Raw genomic sequence first — 9541 nt, 5'->3', positions numbered from 1 at the left:
ACAGATGAATTAGACCCAGTGGGCCTCAAACTTTCAAATAGGGGGCCAGTTCACTGTCCCTCACACTGTTGGAGGGCAGGACTATAGTACAAACAAAAACTCACACTCTGTCTCCGCCCCCTCAGTCCATTGAACACAATCTGGAGGACCTCATAAACATCCTCAGTGGGTTTGAGAACCCCTGAATTAGAGAGTCAGAGCAAAATCATTGGGGCAGTGTTAGGGTTCTGACAAAGTGGTAACAGGGTTATTAGCATGGTACTTAGCTGTTCTCTAGTTTAGAGTTCACACTTTCCCCCCTTTACAAGTTCACACCTCCCCCCCCCTTTAAGAGTTCACACCTTTCAAAGAGCCTATAAAAGGACAAGCCCACTGGAAGCTCCAGGAGATTCAGAGCAGGATTCAGTGGGGAGATTCACTGGACCAGGAAACCCACAATCCCACCCTCTTGGAGTCTGATCTATTCCGACTTGTACTTTGGGGCTGGCTGGACACACTGGGAGGACATTGAGAGGCTGAAGCTGGCTAGAGGCTGGAGGACAAATCTTTGGATTCGGACACACTCCAAGCGAGCTCTTGGGAACCAAGGACAGAGAAAGGCCTCTAGTAAAGCTCACAGGGCCCAGGAAAAGATTCAGGACTTTGAAAGACAAAATCAAAGATCTGGACTTTCACTCCTGCTTGCAGGAAAGTGGGCAGACTCTTGTTTGCCATTAGCCTGAAGACCCGGTGAGCCTTAGAAGCTAGTTGCTGAAGCAAGTAGAGATCATTTCATCACACTGCATTCATGGAAAACAGACTCCAATTGGATAGTGGTTTGGCACCCCAAAACATTGCTTCTGTGCCTCTGCAGGCCTCGGTGCTAAAAGAACTACAGCCACGGACAGTATCCCACATCACAGAAGTGGAGGAGTTTCACATCAAAGCAGAAATGTTGGAGCCTTTGAGAGACAGGGATGACCAAAAGATTCAAAAGGAGGAGTATCGTCGGAAGAAAGGCAATGCTTGTCAGCAAGAAGCCACCAATGCATGGGGAAAAGGAGCTGGATTGGATGAATACCATCACTTCCATCTTTCAAGCTGCCTGGAGTGTTTGGGACTAGAAAGCAGCACCACTGAAGCTGTCAGATTGGCATCTGCAGAAGACCTTGCAGATCTTCCTCATGGTTTCAGCAGCAGCCAAGAAGGCAGTGTTAAGCCAACTTGCCAACCTGGACGAAGGAGAAGAGTCAATATTCCCGAGAAGCCACCGAACATTTTACTCTTTGTGGGCTCTGACTCTCAGAAAGGACAGCAGAGATTCCAGCAGCTCCATTCCCTTCTGAAGGATTGTATTGACACTGATTGTTATGTCATCTCCCAGCTGAAGGAGAAAAATGTGCTCAGCCATCCATGGCTGCATCACTGTTTATTGTTGATCATTGCCACAGAAGAGCCTATTTCTGAAGCAGTTTCCCAAAAGTTCATCTTGTACCTGTCCCAAGGTGGGAAGGTTTTGGGGCTATCTTCCTCCTTCACGTTTGGTGGCCTACAGCTGAAAAGCAAAGAGGAACTGAAGAAGAGCATCCAGACATTGGTTTTTTCCAAGGCTGATGACAGTGAAATGAAACTGAATGTAGTGACAAGTGGGATCCTATTTGAAGAAGGCCCTGGACAGCTGCCTACCCATCCTGGACAGCTAGAGGGTTACTTAGAAAACGTGCATCGAGACAGGATGATTGTTCACCTGCCTTGTGGAACAAACGGAGGAGAAGCAATTCTCTGTCAGGTGCACTTGGAAATGTCTCCCAGCACTTTGATAGAAGCTCCAGCTGCCTTTAATTTGCTGAAATCAAGCCATTTCACCCGATTGGAAGTCCTGAAGGAGATCCTGAGGGTCCTTGGCCTAAGGTGTGAATTAAAGAAAATTCCTCCCCTGACTCCTCTCTATTTGCTCACAGCTGATGAGGAAGTCCGAACTTCTTTTATGCAGTGGCTGGCAAGAAATGTGGGACCCGAAGGAGTAATGCAATTCAGCAAGCTGACCCTTCAGTTTGTTTCATCCCATCCACCAGAATTGGAAGTGACCCCATCTCATATGCCAGTTATCACTGCCACAGAGGATTTTGCCCCAGAACATTTTCACCTGGAGCTCTATCAAAAACATTTGCACACAAAGCAACTGGGAAAGATCATTCTGTTTGCTGAAGTGACTTCATCCACAATGGATCTTCTGGACGGCTTGATGGTTGAGGTGCCACCACACCTGGGTTTAGTAGCGATTGCAGCCCAGCAAACTCAAGGAAAAGGTCGTGATGGCAATGTCTGGCTTAGTCCTGTGGGATGTTCTCTTTCCACCTTACACCTCCACATCCCCCTAGATTCTCATCTGGGTCAGAGAATCCCATTTGTTCAACACTTGATGTCTTTGGCAGTGGTGGAGGCAGTTCGATCCATTCCTGACTATCAGGACATCAATTTAAGAGTCAAGTGGCCCAATGATATCTACTACAGTGATCAAATGAAGCTTGGGGGAGTGTTGGTCAACTCAACGCTTATGGGATCAACTTGTCATATTCTTATTGGCTGTGGAGTTAATGTGAATAACAGTCACCCTACTCTTTGCCTCAATGATCTCATCATAGAATATAATAAGAAACACAACCAAAACCTCAGTCTGTTACGTGTGGATTATCTGGTGGCAAGAACAATAACTGTGCTGGAGAGCCTACTGGATGCCTTTCAGGACAAAGGACCTAATGCCATTCTTCCTCTCTATTACAAATACTGGATACACAGCGGTCAGCAAGTCCGTCTGGGAAACGACGAGGGCCCACTGGTATGGATTGTTGGGATTGACGATTCTGGCTTCCTTCAAGTCCATCGAGAAGGAGGGGATGTTATGACTGTGCATCCAGACGGCAACTCTTTCGACATGCTGAAAAACCTCATCATCCCCAAGAATTAATTCAACTGTCCTGAGCAAGAGAGCAGAGTGGGCCATATCGAAGTGAGTTTCATTTCAGGCAAAAGTGCATAGCCACTTGCAAATACATTCCTGCTTTATTTCTTAGCTCTTTCCTACCATTCATCAGAAAGTTCTGTTTGGGATTGGGGAGGCTTGAGGTTTTTTTCCCTTAATGATTTTTCTCATGCCTTTTAGTTACTTTTTGTTTACTAGGGATTTCTCTCTTTTTCAGAAGAGTCGCCTGCCTTTCCCTTCTTAGACGGAACTTGGTGTATGTTGATACCTGGAGCTCTTTTATGCCAACAAGACAGGGAAATTTAGGTGTTTCACAATAGTCAACCCCTCATTATAGCTCCCTTTGAAAAGGGAAAAAATATCAGCCCCCCTTCTTGAGTCATTGCTCAGTTATTTATGTGGGATGGTAATATCCTTTTGACTCAACCAAGGAGATATTTTGAAAACAAACAAACAAACAAACAAACAAATAAATAAATAAAAGCCACACAAAATACAGAAAAAAACCTTTGTTTTTATTTCTTTATTAAGAGAAGAATTATAAATAATCTTTCAGAGATGGTGCTTTCCTTATTTGCATTTGTTATACTTAAGTGGCTAAAGAAATTTAATATATGTGAGTAGAGGTCAAAGATATAGTGGAAAATCACTACTTTATAGTAAATGTCTTGGCCAATGTAGTTCATATATTGAAATTTACTACAAAAGTTGAATGAATATCATATAGTTCAACAACAATGCTATATGATGATCAATTCTCATGGACGTGGCCATCTTCAAAATGAGATGAACCAAATCAGTCCCATTAGAGCAGTAATGAACTGAACCAGCTACATCCAGCGAAAGAACTCTGGGAGATGACTACGAGTCACTACACAGAATTCCCGATCCCTCTATTTCTGTCCGCCTGCATTTTGGGTATCCTTCACAGGCTAATTGTACACTGTTTCAAATTCCGATTCTTCTTGGACAGCAAAACAACTCTTTGGACATGGAGACATATATCGTGTTTAACTTATACTTGAATTTCACATATGTAACATGTATTGGTCAACCTGACATCTGGGGGAGGGAGTGGGGAGAAGGAGGGGAAAGTTGGAACAAAAGGTTCGGCAATTGTCAATGCTGCAAAATCACCCCTGCATATATGTGTTCAATAAAAAGTATTATTAAAAAAAAGGAGTAACTGTTTCATTTTCGTGTTTGTTGTCATATTCTCAATGCCCACAACATTATCTGAAACATAGTAATGAGTCACAAATGATTGTGCATTTCATTCACCCATCAAGAAAGCATTTATTAAGAATCTACTGGCACAGTGTTTAACCCCTGTGTTAAGTGCTTGGGATAGAAGCCCCCAAATCATACAATTTCTGCCTTTAAATCAACAAGCATTTATTAAGCCCCTACCATGTGGCAGGCACTATGCAAAGCACTAGGGATACAAACAGAAGCAAAAAGATAGTCCCTCTCCTCAAAAAGCTTACCCAATTCTGAGGGGGGAAAGAGAACACAAACTTGGAACTGAAAAAGGAAAGGAAAGACAGGGTAGTCATAGGCAGAGAATTCAAAATGCAGCTTGGGAAGAATGGTTGATCTGAGATCCTTTCTCTAAATGGACTCAGAGAATGGCCCAATTCCATCTCCATAAGAGAACTAAGGACTAATGTTCACAGAGAAGCAAAGAAAAGACACATAGAAGATTAAAGCACCATACTAGGGAAGGAGGAGAGTACAAACAACTGAGGGCTTCAGAAAGGACCTCTTGAAGAAGATGATACTGGAAAGGAGCTAGAGCAGAAGGGAGGAGTAAGAACTTTTCTGGCATGGGCAATAACAAAGGTACAGATGAATTAGACCCAGTGGGCCTCAAACTTTCAAATAGGGGGCCAGTTCACTGTCCCTCACACTGTTGGAGGGCAGGACTATAGTACAAACAAAAACTCACACTCTGTCTCCGCCCCCTCAGTCCATTGAACACAATCTGGAGGACCTCATAAACATCCTCAGTGGGTTTGAGAACCCCTGAATTAGAGAGTCAGAGCAAAATCATTGGGGCAGTGTTAGGGTTCTGACAAAGTGGTAACAGGGTTATTAGCATGGTACTTAGCTGTTCTCTAGTTTAGAGTTCACACTTTCCCCCCTTTACAAGTTCACACCTCCCCCCCCCCTTTAAGAGTTCACACCTTTCAAAGAGCCTATAAAAGGACAAGCCCACTGGAAGCTCCAGGAGATTCAGAGCAGGATTCAGTGGGGAGATTCACTGGACCAGGAAACCCACAATCCCACCCTCTTGGAGTCTGATCTATTCCGACTTGTACTTTGGGGCTGGCTGGACACACTGGGAGGACATTGAGAGGCTGAAGCTGGCTAGAGGCTGGAGGACAAATCTTTGGATTCGGACACACTCCAAGCGAGCTCTTGGGAACCAAGGACAGAGAAAGGCCTCTAGTAAAGCTCACAGGGCCCAGGAAAAGATTCAGGACTTTGAAAGACAAAATCAAAGATCTGGACTTTCACTCCTGCTTGCAGGAAAGTGGGCAGACTCTTGTTTGCCATTAGCCTGAAGACCCGGTGAGCCTTAGAAGCTAGTTGCTGAAGCAAGTAGAGATCATTTCATCACACTGCATTCATGGAAAACAGACTCCAATTGGATAGTGGTTTGGCACCCCAAAACATTGCTTCTGTGCCTCTGCAGGCCTCGGTGCTAAAAGAACTACAGCCACGGACAGTATCCCACATCACAGAAGTGGAGGAGTTTCACATCAAAGCAGAAATGTTGGAGCCTTTGAGAGACAGGGATGACCAAAAGATTCAAAAGGAGGAGTATCGTCGGAAGAAAGGCAATGCTTGTCAGCAAGAAGCCACCAATGCATGGGGAAAAGGAGCTGGATTGGATGAATACCATCACTTCCATCTTTCAAGCTGCCTGGAGTGTTTGGGACTAGAAAGCAGCACCACTGAAGCTGTCAGATTGGCATCTGCAGAAGACCTTGCAGATCTTCCTCATGGTTTCAGCAGCAGCCAAGAAGGCAGTGTTAAGCCAACTTGCCAACCTGGACGAAGGAGAAGAGTCAATATTCCCGAGAAGCCACCGAACATTTTACTCTTTGTGGGCTCTGACTCTCAGAAAGGACAGCAGAGATTCCAGCAGCTCCATTCCCTTCTGAAGGATTGTATTGACACTGATTGTTATGTCATCTCCCAGCTGAAGGAGAAAAATGTGCTCAGCCATCCATGGCTGCATCACTGTTTATTGTTGATCATTGCCACAGAAGAGCCTATTTCTGAAGCAGTTTCCCAAAAGTTCATCTTGTACCTGTCCCAAGGTGGGAAGGTTTTGGGGCTATCTTCCTCCTTCACGTTTGGTGGCCTACAGCTGAAAAGCCAAGAGGAACTGAAGAAGAGCATCCAGACATTGGTTTTTTCCAAGGCTGATGACAGTGAAATGAAACTGAATGTAGTGACAAGTGGGATCCTATTTGAAGAAGGCCCTGGACAGCTGCCTACCCATCCTGGACAGCTAGAGGGTTACTTAGAAAACGTGCATCGAGACAGGATGATTGTTCACCTGCCTTGTGGAACAAACGGAGGAGAAGCAATTCTCTGTCAGGTGCACTTGGAAATGTCTCCCAGCACTTTGATAGAAGCTCCAGCTGCCTTTAATTTGCTGAAATCAAGCCATTTCACCCGATTGGAAGTCCTGAAGGAGATCCTGAGGGTCCTTGGCCTAAGGTGTGAATTAAAGAAAATTCCTCCCCTGACTCCTCTCTATTTGCTCACAGCTGATGAGGAAGTCCGAACTTCTTTTATGCAGTGGCTGGCAAGAAATGTGGGACCCGAAGGAGTAATGCAATTCAGCAAGCTGACCCTTCAGTTTGTTTCATCCCATCCACCAGAATTGGAAGTGACCCCATCTCATATGCCAGTTATCACTGCCACAGAGGATTTTGCCCCAGAACATTTTCACCTGGAGCTCTATCAAAAACATTTGCACACAAAGCAACTGGGAAAGATCATTCTGTTTGCTGAAGTGACTTCATCCACAATGGATCTTCTGGACGGCTTGATGGTTGAGGTGCCACCACACCTGGGTTTAGTAGCGATTGCAGCCCAGCAAACTCAAGGAAAAGGTCGTGATGGCAATGTCTGGCTTAGTCCTGTGGGATGTTCTCTTTCCACCTTACACCTCCACATCCCCCTAGATTCTCATCTGGGTCAGAGAATCCCATTTGTTCAACACTTGATGTCTTTGGCAGTGGTGGAGGCAGTTCGATCCATTCCTGACTATCAGGACATCAATTTAAGAGTCAAGTGGCCCAATGATATCTACTACAGTGATCAAATGAAGCTTGGGGGAGTGTTGGTCAACTCAACGCTTATGGGATCAACTTGTCATATTCTTATTGGCTGTGGAGTTAATGTGAATAACAGTCACCCTACTCTTTGCCTCAATGATCTCATCATAGAATATAATAAGAAACACAACCAAAACCTCAGTCTGTTACGTGTGGATTATCTGGTGGCAAGAACAATAACTGTGCTGGAGAGCCTACTGGATGCCTTTCAGGACAAAGGACCTAATGCCATTCTTCCTCTCTATTACAAATACTGGATACACAGCGGTCAGCAAGTCCGTCTGGGAAACGACGAGGGCCCACTGGTATGGATTGTTGGGATTGACGATTCTGGCTTCCTTCAAGTCCATCGAGAAGGAGGGGATGTTATGACTGTGCATCCAGACGGCAACTCTTTCGACATGCTGAAAAACCTCATCATCCCCAAGAATTAATTCAACTGTCCTGAGCAAGAGAGCAGAGTGGGCCATATCGAAGTGAGTTTCATTTCAGGCAAAAGTGCATAGCCACTTGCAAATACATTCCTGCTTTATTTCTTAGCTCTTTCCTACCATTCATCAGAAAGTTCTGTTTGGGATTGGGGAGGCTTGAGGTTTTTTTCCCTTAATGATTTTTCTCATGCCTTTTAGTTACTTTTTGTTTACTAGGGATTTCTCTCTTTTTCAGAAGAGTCGCCTGCCTTTCCCTTCTTAGACGGAACTTGGTGTATGTTGATACCTGGAGCTCTTTTATGCCAACAAGACAGGGAAATTTAGGTGTTTCACAATAGTCAACCCCTCATTATAGCTCCCTTTGAAAAGGGAAAAAATATCAGCCCCCCTTCTTGAGTCATTGCTCAGTTATTTATGTGGGATGGTAATATCCTTTTGACTCAACCAAGGAGATATTTTGAAAACAAACAAACAAACAAACAAACAAATAAATAAATAAAAGCCACACAAAATACAGAAAAAAACCTTTGTTTTTATTTCTTTATTAAGAGAAGAATTATAAATAATCTTTCAGAGATGGTGCTTTCCTTATTTGCATTTGTTATACTTAAGTGGCTAAAGAAATTTAATATATGTGAGTAGAGGTCAAAGATATAGTGGAAAATCACTACTTTATAGTAAATGTCTTGGCCAATGTAGTTCATATATTGAAATTTACTACAAAAGTTGAATGAATATCATATAGTTCAACAACAATGCTATATGATGATCAATTCTCATGGACGTGGCCATCTTCAAAATGAGATGAACCAAATCAGTCCCATTAGAGCAGTAATGAACTGAACCAGCTACATCCAGCGAAAGAACTCTGGGAGATGACTACGAGTCACTACACAGAATTCCCGATCCCTCTATTTCTGTCCGCCTGCATTTTGGGTATCCTTCACAGGCTAATTGTACACTGTTTCAAATTCCGATTCTTCTTGGACAGCAAAACAACTCTTTGGACATGGAGACATATATCGTGTTTAACTTATACTTGAATTTCACATATGTAACATGTATTGGTCAACCTGACATCTGGGGGAGGGAGTGGGGAGAAGGAGGGGAAAGTTGGAACAAAAGGTTCGGCAATTGTCAATGCTGCAAAATCACCCCTGCATATATGTGTTCAATAAAAAGTATTATTAAAAAAAAGGAGTAACTGTTTCATTTTCGTGTTTGTTGTCATATTCTCAATGCCCACAACATTATCTGAAACATAGTAATGAGTCACAAATGATTGTGCATTTCATTCACCCATCAAGAAAGCATTTATTAAGAATCTACTGGCACAGTGTTTAACCCCTGTGTTAAGTGCTTGGGATAGAAGCCCCCAAATCATACAATTTCTGCCTTTAAATCAACAAGCATTTATTAAGCCCCTACCATGTGGCAGGCACTATGCAAAGCACTAGGGATACAAACAGAAGCAAAAAGATAGTCCCTCTCCTCAAAAAGCTTACCCAATTCTGAGGGGGGAAAGAGAACACAAACTTGGAACTGAAAAAGGAAAGGAAAGACAGGGTAGTCATAGGCAGAGAATTCAAAATGCAGCTTGGGAAGAATGGTTGATCTGAGATCCTTTCTCTAAATGGACTCAGAGAATGGCCCAATTCCATCTCCATAAGAGAACTAAGGACTAATGTTCACAGAGAAGCAAAGAAAAGACACATAGAAGATTAAAGCACCATACTAGGGAAGGAGGAGAGTACAAACAACTGAGGGCTTCAGAAAGGACCTCTTGAAGA

The 9541-nt window shown here is 43.6% G+C and overlaps 2 pseudogenes; both read left to right on the top strand.

The window, feature by feature from the left end:
• Positions 1–695: 695 nt before the first annotated feature.
• LOC141541045 (biotin--protein ligase pseudogene) lies at positions 696–2947 on the top strand (annotated as a pseudogene).
• Positions 2948–5502: 2555 nt separating this feature from the next.
• LOC141541044 (biotin--protein ligase pseudogene) lies at positions 5503–7754 on the top strand (annotated as a pseudogene).
• Positions 7755–9541: the final 1787 nt, after the last annotated feature.

Source organism: Sminthopsis crassicaudata, chromosome 4 (genome assembly GCF_048593235.1).
Source record: "Sminthopsis crassicaudata isolate SCR6 chromosome 4, ASM4859323v1, whole genome shotgun sequence".
NCBI classification, from domain to species: Eukaryota; Metazoa; Chordata; class Mammalia; order Dasyuromorphia; family Dasyuridae; genus Sminthopsis; species Sminthopsis crassicaudata.
The sequence above is the reverse complement of the archived record's forward strand: the minus strand, read 5'-3'. Positions and strand labels throughout refer to the sequence as shown.